Source organism: Pleurodeles waltl, chromosome 8, assembly GCF_031143425.1.
Source record: "Pleurodeles waltl isolate 20211129_DDA chromosome 8, aPleWal1.hap1.20221129, whole genome shotgun sequence".
NCBI lineage: Eukaryota > Metazoa > Chordata > Amphibia > Caudata > Salamandridae > Pleurodeles > Pleurodeles waltl.
Genome location: NC_090447.1, coordinates 1,100,919,704 through 1,100,933,522, shown reverse-complemented (window position 1 = coordinate 1,100,933,522; position 13,819 = coordinate 1,100,919,704).

The following is a 13,819-nucleotide window of genomic DNA, read 5'->3' as shown; positions in this document are numbered from 1 at the left end:
TCTCGCTGTGTTCTCATATGATTTTTAATTTGGTGTGATGTATCATGTGAAAGTGATATGGTGAATGTTGTTTGATATGAGCGAATAAAGTAGGTCTACTATTTTAGTGGATCTATGTCAGGTGAGTGGTGTTTGGGGTAGGATCAACTGTGTGAGTTTCAATTATGAACAATGTTCTCATGAAAGTGGTAAGTCTAATTATGTTTATGTATAAAATGGAACAATATTTTGAATATGAAGATAATGTGGTTTGATAAAATATATAAAAAAGATAGTGAAATGTATTATGCCTAATTATATTGAAGATTTGTCTCAGTGCATATATATTAAAAGTATTGAAGCCTTGACTAGTGCAATTTGTAAATGTATATCAGGTGAATATTGTTCTTAAGTTTTATTTAGTCTCCCCAGCATCCGCCTCCCTCCATACATTATTTTCAGGGGCCCTCTTTTTCTTTTCTAATATGCCTCATGGACCTTCTGTTGATCCTCTCCTCTGACATTTGTTGTATACAGTATCACTGCTATGATCCTTTGCCCCTCAGCAACTACATAGAACGTCAATGCAAAATGGGCCTCAGATAATTTTATTATCATGAGCTGAACTAGGTTCCACTCAGGTAAGTTATGAATTTACCACTTTGCACTATTGCTGCTGTAGATTGGTTTGATTGATCTAACCATATGGCATGCCTGTCTCCCATATCATTCTTTTGTTGGATTATTTGCAGAACAATATCTGCTTTCCTAGTTGGGGGAATGGGGTGACCTGTGCTGGATGAGTTGGATTTTGCTCTGGCTCCACTACAACATCAGAGATCCACAGCTCAAAGTCCTGAGCAGTGATGTCCATGGAAGTCTCATGTTCAAATTCATTTTCTTCCACACTGCTTTGCTTCCTCTGTGGCTGAGTGGGAACACCAGATATGACAGGAGAAGACATTGTATGCACGGTGGGGGGCATGGGGCAGAAGTATTTATGTCTGCGGCTTAAGTTAGAGTTGCAGCAGTGCTTTATGTAGTGACTTGCTTTATCAAAGTTAACTGGTCTGTCTTTTTAATGTATATGAATGAATAGAAAAAGAAAAACAGAAAAAACACATTTAGGGCCAGATGTAGCAAACAGTTTGCGAGTCGCAAACGGCGAAAATCGCCGTTTGCGAGTCGCAAACGTGTGTTTGCTATGCAGAAATGCGTTTTGCGAGTCGGAACCGACTCGCAAAATGCATTTCCAACTCGGAAATAGGAAGGGGTGTTCCCTTCCTATTTGCAACTCGCAGTGGTATGCAATTCCATTTGCGACCGTTACCATCCACTTGAAGTGGATGGTAACCCACTCACAAACCCTTTGTGAGTGGACCCAAAAATATTTTTTCAGAGCAGGCAGTGGTCCAAAGGACCACTACATGCCCTGAAAAAATCAGAAACTAAAGGTTTCGTTTTTTTTTTCTAAGTGTAGCTCGTTTTCCTTTAAGGAAAACGTGCTACACTTGCAAAAAAAAAACTGCTTTATTTAAAAGCAGTCACGGACATGGAGGTCTGCTGTTCCCAGCAGGCCTCCATCCCCGTGAGTGCTCATAGTCGCTATGGGGGCGCAAATAGCGACCCACCTCCTTAATATTAATGAGGTGGGTCTTTGCGACCCCATAGCGACTCGCAGACGGTGTCTGAGACTCCGTTCTGCATAGCAAATTGCGAGTTGCAATTTGCGAGTTGCTCGTCTTCCTACATCTGGCCCTTAAGGAAACCAAATAATGGAAAAACAATCTTAAGGAAAGATGTGTTTAAGGAAATGCCAAATAATTGAAAAATGCAGGAAACATTTCAAAGGATGAATTATGTGAATACAAAATCCAAACTTACATGAAACTTGAATGGAATTTAGAACTGGTGAGGAATTTTTGGGTTGATTTATGGGTAATGTTTAGGTGTGAAAAGGAATTTTTGAGGCCAGAAATGGGTGGAGTTCATGCATAGAAATGGGTGTTTAGGGTTCATGGATTGGTGGAGTTTGAGATTGGTGTCATTTTTTTTAGGTTTCAGGAATACATGCACTATATGGAAGGTGAGATACTATTAAGGGTCAATGACAATAGTAATGTAGGGTTGGGGTGTTAAGGTTTTAAAGTTCATGGATGGGCTCGGGATTGGTTGAAGTTTAATGATTTTAAGGATTCATGAATGGGTGGAGTTAGATGTATTAAGGACTTTTTAGGGTTCAGGGATGAGCAGAGTCTGTGGATGTTAGAGCTGGTGAGGAGGTTTTAGGGGTCATGGATACATGGTGTTTAAGGATGGTGAGTTGTTTTAGGGTAGAGGGGTGTGTGGAGTTTAAGGAGTGGAGAGGGATTGTACGGGGTCAAGGATGAATGGGATTTAGTTGTATAAAAGGTTTTTGTAGGGTTCAGGAATAGATGGAGTTTAGGGTTTGTGAGGGTTTTAAGGGTACAGGGGTTGGGGGTGCGTAGGTATAGAAAGGGGTTTTAGGGCTAGGATGGATGTAGTTTACATGTTAGTGATGGTTATAGTTTAGATGTATTGATGTGTTTTTAGATTTCTGGGATGGGTGGAGTTTAAGGATAGAAAGGGCTGTTAGGGTTTGGGAATGGGTGTATGCATGATGAGGTGCTTTTAGGGGACAAGGATGGAATGTGTTTAGGTGTTGTGAAGGTTGAAGGTTAAGCGAAATAAATGTTCTGAAATAGTGTCCCGCGAAGTAAAGCATTGTAACCATTGTATTTACACCTTAAAAATTAAGTATGGCAAAGCCAGTTTTGAATAAAAACATATCCTATAAATTGGCTTCCATAAAATACTAGGGGGCAGATGTAGCAAGCTTTTTGCATGTCGCAAACAGCGAATTTCGCTGTTTGCGACATGCAAAAGCACATCGCGATGCCCATTCCCATTTTGTGAGTCGGTAACTTGGTTACCGACTCGCAAAATGGGAATGCGAGTCACAAATAGGAAGAGCGCGGTCGCAAAGCAATTCACAGTTACCACCAGTGTCACACTGGTGGTAATCCATTCGCAAAATGGAATATTTGTGAATGGCCCTGAAATTTTTTTTTTCCCATGGACCACTGCCTGGTCTGAAAATATGAAACTGACACGTTTGATTTTTCTTGTGTAATGCACCTCATTTTCCTTTAAGGAAAATGGGCTGAATTGCAAAAAAAAGCATTCACAGACATGGTGGTCTGCTGTCTCCCTGTGAGTGCTGTGACTCGCAAGGGGGTCGCAAATTGCGACCCACCTCATTGATATTAATGAGGTGGGACTTTGCGACCCCCTTGCGACTCACAGATGATTTCAGGGACACCATCCTGCATCTGGAATTGTGACTCGCAAATTGCGAGTCGCTCAGACTCACAATTTGCGAGTCGCAAATTCGGAATTTACTACATCTGGCCCTAAATGCCCTTCATTCAGAAAATTTCAATGAAACAGTTTAGATGAAAAGGTTTCTCAGTAATGTTATTGATTTAAATTGTTGCCAGTTAATTAAGAAACAATACATTTTATGTATTTATTATTAAGTATATTGTAGCAATGGTTGATAGTTGGATTCATCCAGCACTTCGATGCCTCCAGCTTTTGTGAGAAATTGAGTTGTTTCTTGACTGGGTGTGAGCCTTGTCAAGCAAAAACCATAAAAACAGCTGTTGTCCAAACACATTAAAACTCCTCAGTTTTGATATTAGGCCACCTAGGTGTCTTTAGCACCGCAACCAAGGATCTGAGACTGTTGGGGCACCACTTGGGGATTCAAGGCTCACTCAGGCTGAGTCCAGGTGTGGGTTCCAGATGGTGGGAACCTTTTGTGCCCTTGAGGCTCTGAATAAGGGGCAGAACACTAGCCCTCGTAGTCACTCTGTTAGTCCTTGGTTAAGATGGTGATGCAGAGCTCAAGAGCAAGGCTGGCCTCCGAGGGTTCAAGGCTGGCTCCAGGCAACAAATCAGTCCTTTGGGGTAGAGCAAAGCAGTCTAGCAGTCTTGCGGAGTGTACAGCAGGTCAGGGCAGCAAGCAGTCCTCTGGGAGTACTTCGCCAGGTCGAGAAGTGAACTGACAAGTTGGTGTCTGAAGGCCTATTTTTATACATTTGTGCCTTCCTTCTGGAAGGTGTGAGAAGCTTCTTGACAGTGGCTTCAAAGTGTATGGAATTTTCTGACTCCCCTGCCCTACCTCCAGTGACAATGTAGAGGTGATAAGTCATTTGTGTGAAGGCGGATAACTCCCTATTCAGTAGCAAGTGGGGCAAGTGGGACTGGGCTCAGTCCTACCCTTGCTTATCCTGCTGTCAAATGGCCAATTTAGGCACACCCTACCTCTCTAGTTTTGTGACTGTCTGGGAGGTTTTCACAAAGTCCATCAGTTACACCCAGTCATGTTATCCAAGACAGGCTGCTAGCACAAAAGGGTTATGGACAGACAAAATGCTAATGTTCTGAATTTTTCAAAATGGTAATCAATAACCCAACTTTGCCACCAAATAGAGTTTTTCTTTCCAATTCCAATGACACCAAACATGACATAGCTACCTGCACCCAATTGCAAATGACAGCTTAACCCCTTCTCCACAATGGACATAATGGTTACGTCCATGGCTGAGGTGCTGAGGCGCCACAGATGTAAACATTATGTCCTGGTACTGGCCCTTGGAGGAAGAGCTAGCGTTCTCCCCGAGGGGCCCCCCCAGGGCAGGGATGGAAATGGAATCACTTCCCCTTCCACCCTAGATACCCTTCGACCCCCCCGTGATGTCTGATGACGTCAGCACGCGATTGAGGTCACCTTCCATTGTGCTGGAAGCATGCTTCCAAGGTGGTGCGGAAGAGAAAAGCTCAGCATTTCTCTTCCGCTCGGGGAGAGGGAGCCGCAGAGGCATGTCTCTGCAAGCATTTCTGCTGCCCCGATCGGGATGTGATCGGGCAGCAGAAATGCCCATTAGAGACCTGGGAATGTTTCTGAATGATATTGACACATGAGGGGAATGGCCCCTTGGGCAAGGGCCGCTCCCTAGGGGGCAAAGTTATTTTTAGGCCATGGGGCAGAAAACCCCTTGACACCAGGGATATTTTTTTTTGTTTATTTAGTTTTTTTATATGTGGGGAGCAACCCCTTAGGCAAGGTCACTCTCTGGGTGGCCACATTCTTTTTAGGCCATTTCTGTCCGTCTGGGGGCAGATCGATATAATATAATTAGGCCGATCTGCCCCCCCGGGGGCAGAAACCACTTGACACCAGGGATTATTTTTTCTTTGTTTATACTTACACATATGGGGAGCAGCCCCTTGGGCAAGGGCCAATCCCCAGGGGGTGGGCAAAATGTTTTTAGGCCATTTCTGCACCCCCTGGGGTCAGATCGGCCTCATATAATTAGGCCGATCTGCTCCCGGGGGGAAGAAACCCCCTAGACACCAGGGATTATTTTATTTTTTTAATATGTGGGGAGCGACCCCTTAGGCAAGGTCGATCCCAGGGTGGCCACATTATTTTTAGGCCATTTCTGTCCGTCTGGGGGAAGATCGATATAATATAATTAGGCCGATCTGCCCCCAAGGGGGCAGAAACCACTTGACACCAGAGATTTCTTTTTTTTTTTAATACTTACGCATATGGGGAGCAGCCCCTTGGGCAAGGGCCACCCCCCTAGGGGGGCAAATGTATTTTAGGCCATTTCTTCTCCCCTTGACGGCAGATCAGCCTATTTCTATTAGGCCGATCTGCCCCTGGGGGGGACCGAAACCACTTAGGCACCAGGGATTGCTGTGTGTGCATGTGTGTGTTTTGTTTGGGGGGCAGCCTCTTGGGCAAGGGTCACTCCCCATGGGGGAACATTACTGTTGGCCATATGGGGGCAGATTGGCCTATTTCTGGATAGCCCACCTGCCCCCAAGGGGGGCAGAAAGCCCACCAGAGACCTGGGAAGATTGTTTTTTCAAAATAAGAGGGTGGGGTATGGCAATACCCACACCCCAAATAAATGGGGCCAAAGTTGTTCTGCCCACCAGTGGGCAGATGTGGTAACTACCTCCAATCCACACCCCAGGGGGGCAAAAAGTCTACTAGATGCCAGGGCATTAAATAAAGAAAATTGTGGGGTGGTGGCTACCAACCAGTATAGGCCTGGTTATGCCCCCACCCCAACTGAAGGGGATAACAGTCTTTCAGCTCTCCCCCACACACAAAAACATCTTATCCAACTGCAAGCAAGAGGACATTTGATTATTTAGGGTTTTGGTTTTACATTTGGGCCATGAGAGCTTGGCTAACTCTCAAAACCGTCCCAATTGGAATGGTGAAGGTTGCACTTTTTGCACTTTCGGATGCTGCCATGTAGAAAAATACACAAGACCTAGACACATATGAATACTAAACATCTGGTTGATTCCAGGGTGGTGTGCTTCACATGCACCCCACACCAATTTCTTACCCACAATGCCCTGCAAACCTCCAACTTTGCTGGAAATCACACATTTTCCCCACATTTTTGTGATGGAACCTACTGAAATCTGCAGGAATCCACGAAATTCCTATTACCCAGCATTGTCTCATCTATACAGATAAAAATTCTTCTGCACTTGTCAGCCTAAAAATGATTTTTTTTAAACTGCCCTTTTGGACCCGCTTTGGTTATCCCTCAATTTCAACAAGTTTTTGTCCCTTTCCTGTCACAGGCACTTAGCCCACCTACACAAGTGAGCCATTATTTTTTACCACGAGACTGAGGGGAACATTGGGTGGTAGGAAATGTGTCCTGGTGCAGTGCTTCCACAAAGAAATGTGGGAAAAATATTTTGAGGTATTCTGAGGATTCTGGGTGAGAAAACATTGGGGAATCCACGCAAGTCACACCTCGCTGGACTCCATTGGGTGTTTAGTTTTCAGAAATGTCTGAGTTTGGTAGGGTTCCCTAGATGGCTGCTGAGCCCAGGACCAAAAACACAGGTGCCCACCGCAAAAACAGGTAGTTTTGTATGTGATAATTTTGATGTGTCCAGATAGTGTTTTGGGGCATTTCCTTTCGCTGGCAGTAGGCCTTCCCACAAAAGTGAGGTATCATTTTTATCGGGAGGCTTGGGAGAACGCTGGGTGGAAGGAAATTTGTGGCTCCTCTCAGATTCCAGAACTTACTGTCACCGAAATGAGAGGAAAAAGTGTTTTTTGGCCCAAATTTTGAGGTTTGCAGAGGATTCTGGCTAACAAAACCTTGTGAGAACCCCACATGTCACCCCATCTAGGATTCCCCTAGGTGTCTAGATTAAAAACAATGTGCAGGTTTGGTAGGTTTCCCTAGGTGCTGGCTGACCTAGAGGCCAAAATCCACAGGTAGGCACTTTGTAAAAAACAGGTCTGTTTTGTTTGGGAAAATGTGATGTGTCCACGTTGTGTTTTGGGGCGTTTCCTGTCACAGGCGATAGGCCTACCCACACAAGTGAGGTACCATTTCTATCAGGAGATTTGGGGGAACGCTGAGTGGATGGAAATTTGTGGCTCCTCTCAGATTCCAGAACTTTCTGTCACCAAAATGAGAGGAAAAATAGTTTTTTTTGGCCACATTTTGAGATTTGCAAAGGATTCTGGGTAACACAACCTGGTGAGAGTCCCACAAGTCACCCCATCTTGGAGTCCCCTACTTGTCTAGTTTTAAAAAATGCACAGGTTTGATAGGTTTCCCTCAGTGTCGGCTGAGTGAGAGGCCGAAACCTCAGCTAGGCACTTTGCAAAAAAAAGTCACATTTCAGTGTAAAAATGAGATGTTCCATTTCCTGTTGCGAGCATTACGCCTACCCAGGCAATTGAGGTACCATATTTATCTGGAGACTTGGGGAAACACAGAATAGCAAAACAAGTGTTATTGCCACTTGTCTTTCTCTACATTTTTTCCTTCCAAATGTAAGACAGTGTATAAAAAAGATGTCTATTTGAGAAATGCCCTGTAATTCACATGCTAGCAAGGGCACCCCGGACGTGCAAATAACCACTGCTTTTCAACACCTTATCTTGTGCCCATTTTGGAAACACAAAGATTTTCTTGGTACCTATTTTTCAACCTTTATATTTCAGCAAATAAATTGCTATATACTCAGTATAGAATGAAAACCCATTGCAAGGTGCAGCTCATTAATTGGCTCTGTGTACCTGGGGTTCTTGATGAACCTACAAGCACTATATATCCCCACAACCAGAAGAGTCAAGCAGGCGTAACGGTCTATTGATTCAAAAAATCTGACATCACAGTTAAAAGTTACAGAGTAAAACATGGAGAAAAATGGCTGTTTTTTTCACCTCAAATTCAATTTTTTTATTTATTTCAGCTGTTCTTTTCTGTAGGCAACACTTGTAGAATCTACACAAATTAATCCTTGCTGAATTCAGAATTTTGTCTACTTTTTAGAAATGTTTAGCTTTCTGGGATCCAGCATTGATTTCATACCCATTTCTGTCACTAACTGGAAAGAGGCTGAAAGCACAAAAATAGTCAAAATGGGGTATGTCCCAGTAAAATGCCAAAATTGTGTTGACAATGGGGCTTTCTGATTCAAGTCTCCCTGTTCCTGAAAGCTGGGAGGATGGTAATTTTTGCACCACAATCCCTTTGTTGATGCCGTTTTCAGGGAAAAATACCACAAGCCTTCTTCTGCAGCCCTTTTTTCAATTTTAAAAAAAAAGAATTAAATGTTTGTTGTATTTTGGCTAATTTCTTGGTCTCCTTCAGGGGAACTCACAAAGTCTGGATACCTCTATAATCCCTAGGATGTTGGAAAAAAAGGATACAAATTTGGCGTGGGTAGCTTATGTGGACAAAACGTTATGAGGGCCTAAGCACGAACTGCCCCAAATAGCCTAAAAAAAGCTTGGCGTCTGAGGGGGAAAAGGCCTGGCAGCGAAGGGGTTAATGAATCTACACTGTTATTCTAAGGAAGGGATAGGTCTCACAGTGCTGAAAAATAAATGCAGGAGATTTTTACTACCAGAACATGTTAAGCTTAAAAGTACATGTTTATAACAAGGCACCCTGCCCTATGGACTACTTAGTGCCTACCTAAGCAGTGATGTAAATGTAATGAAAGGAGAGTTTGGGGCATGTCAAGGGGAATTATATTGCCAAGTCTAATAGGCACTTTAAAACTGCAATCAGACTGCAATGGCAGGCTTGTGCCATGCACTAAAGAGCTATTTAAGGGAGTGTTACAATAAATGCTGTAGACCAACTAGTAGCATTTCATTTATAGGCCCTGGGCATATGATATGCCACTATACAAGGGACTTACAAGTACATTAAATATGCCAACCATGTATAATCCAATCAAAGCATGCTTAGGGGAGAGAGAACAAGCACTTTATTGTTGGTTAGTAGTGGTAATATGCAGAGAGTCTTAAGATCACCAAAAACAAATTTAAAAAAAAATGGAATGTAGAAGACAAACAGTTTGGGGTGACCCTGGAGAGAGTACCAGGTCTGACAGCCTTCCTTTCTGGTTTAGCGGCTTATTGTTTGAACAATGTCTTCCCATGGCTGTAGCTCCAACTCTTATGCTGGCCCCCCATCAGTTGTGAGGATATCATGGTGATATTTTGACATCAGCTTACATTCACAGCACTTTTAGGGCCAGATGTAGGTAGGAAAACATTTGCGAGTCAGAAATTGTGATTCAATGCGAATCGCAATTCCGACTCGCAAAATGGGATCCAAGAAAAAGAAGCGACACCAATTTGCAACTCGCAAATGATGTTGCACCGCAGTTTGCGAGTTTACTTTTTGCAACCTCGCTAAAAGCGAACTCGCAATTTGCGAGTCAGGTGTCGCAAATTGCGACTGGCCCGCAAATTGCATGCAGGTGCAGCATAACAGTTGGAAAAACACTTGCTGATGACATCAGAACCAGGAAGTCTTCAAATACACCTGGGAGGAGGGAGGACCACACCCTTTTCAAACTGCTGCGCAACAACCAGGAGAGAGGAGCTGCTGCTACCATGGAGGACACAGGCAGTGCAGGGAGGAGAAGAAAACTCAAGTTTTCTGAGAAAGAACTTGAGGTGCTAACAGAAGAATGCTGCCAGCACCATGACCAACTTTTTGGCAAAGCAGCCCTGAGTGTCCCAGACACTGAGAAGAAGAAGATCTGGGTGCAAATGCAGGACCGGATCAATCCTATTGGGGTGAGCCACCGAACCCTGGATGAAATTAAAAAAAGGTGGTACGACCTGCGCTCCAGAACAAAGGAGAGGGAGGCAGAGCGCCTCAGGAAAATGAGGGGCACAGGAGGAGGCCCATCCACCATCCCACCACCCAGAGCCATGGAGGAATTGTTGGAGCAGGCACTGGAGCCTGAGGCCGTGTCAGGTATTGGAGCATTGGACACTTCTGCCCAAGGGACATCCAAAAGTGAGTACCATGAAATATGCATTCACACCTACAAATGCAGTATCCACACTCTCCCAGTACATAGCAGCAGGCACAACCAGACTAGCTCCATTCCAGACTAGCAACCACTAGAATGGTGCATTATGGGCAATGTAGTACAGTAGTCAGCAAATAGGCAAATGTTTATTAGGAGGCATACAAGAGATGTGAGAGACTGACAGTGTGTTCCCTATGTCCCACAGGTCTCCCACACAACACCCCCAGCAGCCACACCATCCAGGGAGGAGACAACAGGCCACAGGCAGTGCAGGAGGCTGCAGCTGATATTCCAGGGCCCAGCACGACACCACCACAGTCCCCTCCAGAACAAGTGCAGGACATGGAGGAAGAACACACGACCCCTGGCCCCAGCCCCACAGTAAGACTTCCAGAGCCAGCAGCACAACCGCGTCGCAGACGCAGATGCCAAGTTCAGGCGGTGCCCCAAGAGGAGATAGGGGAGGCAGCATTGTCTGTAGTCGAGGCATCCCTCCTTACCGGTCAGCGCCTGCAAAATAGACAATTGCGGTTGATATCAGGTGCTTTGCACAGACTTGAAAATAACATGACCCATGGCCTGGCTGATGTGAACTGACAGTTCACAAGACTCAATGACAATGTGAGTGAACTCACCCAGACCATCCACCAACTAGTGACGGAACTAGTGGCTGATAGACGCAGCGCAAGGCGCAGGGAGCGCCACCTGGTCACATGCTTTGACCGCATGGCAGCGTCCATTGGGCGTCTTGCCAATAACACTACTGGCCTGTCATGAAGGACCGTGAGTCTGCAGGTCGAACTTGGCCACTTTGCTGGGGATGTGGCACAAGGACTAGGCCACATCAGCCACGCTGGGGACATGTTGGAAGCCAGGCAGGTGGCAAAGGGCACAGGTGAGACCCCTCAGGACAGTGAAGAGGGTTCCACTATCAGCAGTGTGTCTGCAAGTGAATCACGCATGCTGAGGAATGGAAGTGCACGTCAGGGGTCAGCAGACACACCTGGGATGAGCCATGCTGGGCGAACAACGAGGAGGGTGTTGGCCATAAGATAGCATGACTCATGAGGCACATGAAGTCAATGTGTCCTCATAAAAATTGGACATGTGCAGCCCCTTACGGACAGATCATTTCTTTCAACATTTAGTTCACTAATAAAAAGGTTTTGTTTGTTCCACTACACACCTGGGCTCTGTTTGTGTGACATCAGTGAGTGTGGTGGCAGTTGCCACGTATCTGCCAAAGTATTGGGTTGCAATGTGGTCCTGTCTCTGTCTGCCTTGGTTTGCAATGCTTCTATCCCCAGGCTGTTGATGTGGTAGCTCTTGCTCCTCATCCTCCGAATCTGTGTCTTCAGGGGTGAGATTTAGCCCACGTCTGGTGGCAATGTTGTTTAGGATCACGCATGCGACAACTATCTTGAATGCTGTTACTGGCGCATACTGGAGCGCACCTCCACTTCTGTGGAGGCATCGGAATCTTGTCTTTAACAGTCCAAAGGTCCTCTCGATGACAGTTCTGGTCTGCCGATGTGCACTGTTATATCGCCTCTCATTCTCATTGCCAGGTGTTAGGTACGGGGTAAGTATGCATGGTCTTAGCGCATATGCACTGTCACCTGTTTGGCAAAAATAAGCAATGTTCGCAGGGCATGGATGGTTTCTACAGTGACCTGTGTGTAAGGCTTCAGGGTGTAGTCAGCAATGTCTAATAGATATCCGTCTCCAAACTCCACACGTTCTAGGCATTGGTGCATCCCACTGTGCCTGAAAATGTATGAGTTGTGTACTCCCTGGAAATTTGGCTACAATGTCAGTGATGACATTATGGGCGTCACATACCACCTGGATGTTCAGTGTGTGGGTACATTTCCTATTGCGGAACACATATTCCAGATTTGCAGGAGGGCAGATTTGTATGTGTGTCCCGTCCACACACCCTATTTCATGAGGGAAGTTGGCAATTCTGTAGAAGTCCAACTTGGTGCTGTTAATTTCTGCTTCATTCCTGGGTAGGTATATGTATCTGGACATGTGTGTGAGTATGGCATCTAGGAAACATCTGAGGAATCGTGAGAGTGCACTTTGGGATACCCCACCTGCCACAGCAATCACCCCCTGATAGCTACCCGAGGCCAAGAGGTACAGTGAGCATAGCACTTGCACATGTGTGGGGATGGCGCAGCCGCGCATAGTGTGGCGTTGAAGCTGCGGATTGAGTAGTTCAATTAATTGTAATATTGCTGCACTGCTGAGTCTGTATTTGTCATAAATCTCCTCCTCAGTTTGTTGGAAAAGGGTCTGCCTGGTTCTGTATATCCTCTCCTGTCTCTGGCTCCTCTTCCTCCTCTGCTGGGCGGCGTGGACTCTCCTCCTCCTTGCTATCACATATATTTCAGCCATTTTGAGTAACCCGGATGCCTTCTGGGTCTGCTTTTATACTTTGGTTCTGGTTACCACCTGCTCTGACTAAGTGTAATTTGGGTGTGCAAAATGGGAATTTTGCGACTAGTCGCAAATTGTGAGTGGCTTTTTCATATGATTTTCGACTCGCAAATTGCGACTTGCTATTTGCGGGTCGCACAATGAGGTCGCTATTTTTGCGAGTCGGTAATGGCTTGCATTGGAATTTACACTTCGGAAATTGAATTTTTGCATCCCATTTCCGATTTTGTGGTGTTGCAAATTGCGAATCGGGCCATTTGCGACTCGCAAAACTTTGCTACATCTGGCCCTTAATGTTGTAAGCATTTTTTACTATCCGCAGCATTTTTTACTATCCTTATCTGTCTGAGGATGAGAGGAAACTTCATTTACTATGTTTGTAATGTTCCTGCCAATTTTGAACTCATTTTCTGAAGAAAATGGCCAATAAGCATTGGCTCCCCCTTTGCCACCTCACCTGAAGGTCCTGTTCACTTAATTTGACCTTCCTCATTCAAGGTCAGAGGACATAGGCCCTCATTACAACCCTGGCAGTTGGTGATAAAGTGGCGGTAATTAAGACCATGGCGGAAACAGACAGACACTTTAATACACCGACCACCAGGGAGGAAGCAACAGGCACCACAGCGGTAACCGCCTACAGCCAGGCCGAAGGCAATGTTCCGCCCACTCTATTAAGACAATCCAATCCATAACCTTTTCCGGGGTGGTAACAATGACATTGAAAGCCTGGTGGAAACACTGCACAGAAGGGAAACGACTCACCTGTGGAGACTCAGGGAAGAACCACGCCGCCATGGAACCCGAGCTACATATCTTCCTCATTTTCTTCTACGTGCTGCTCCACTACGAACACCAAAACAAGAAGATGACCACGGTGAGCACAGCTACCTAACACACAGGGGAGGGGGGGAGGAAAAAGAAAGTGACACACATGCAACACCACCACCCCCAACACCATACA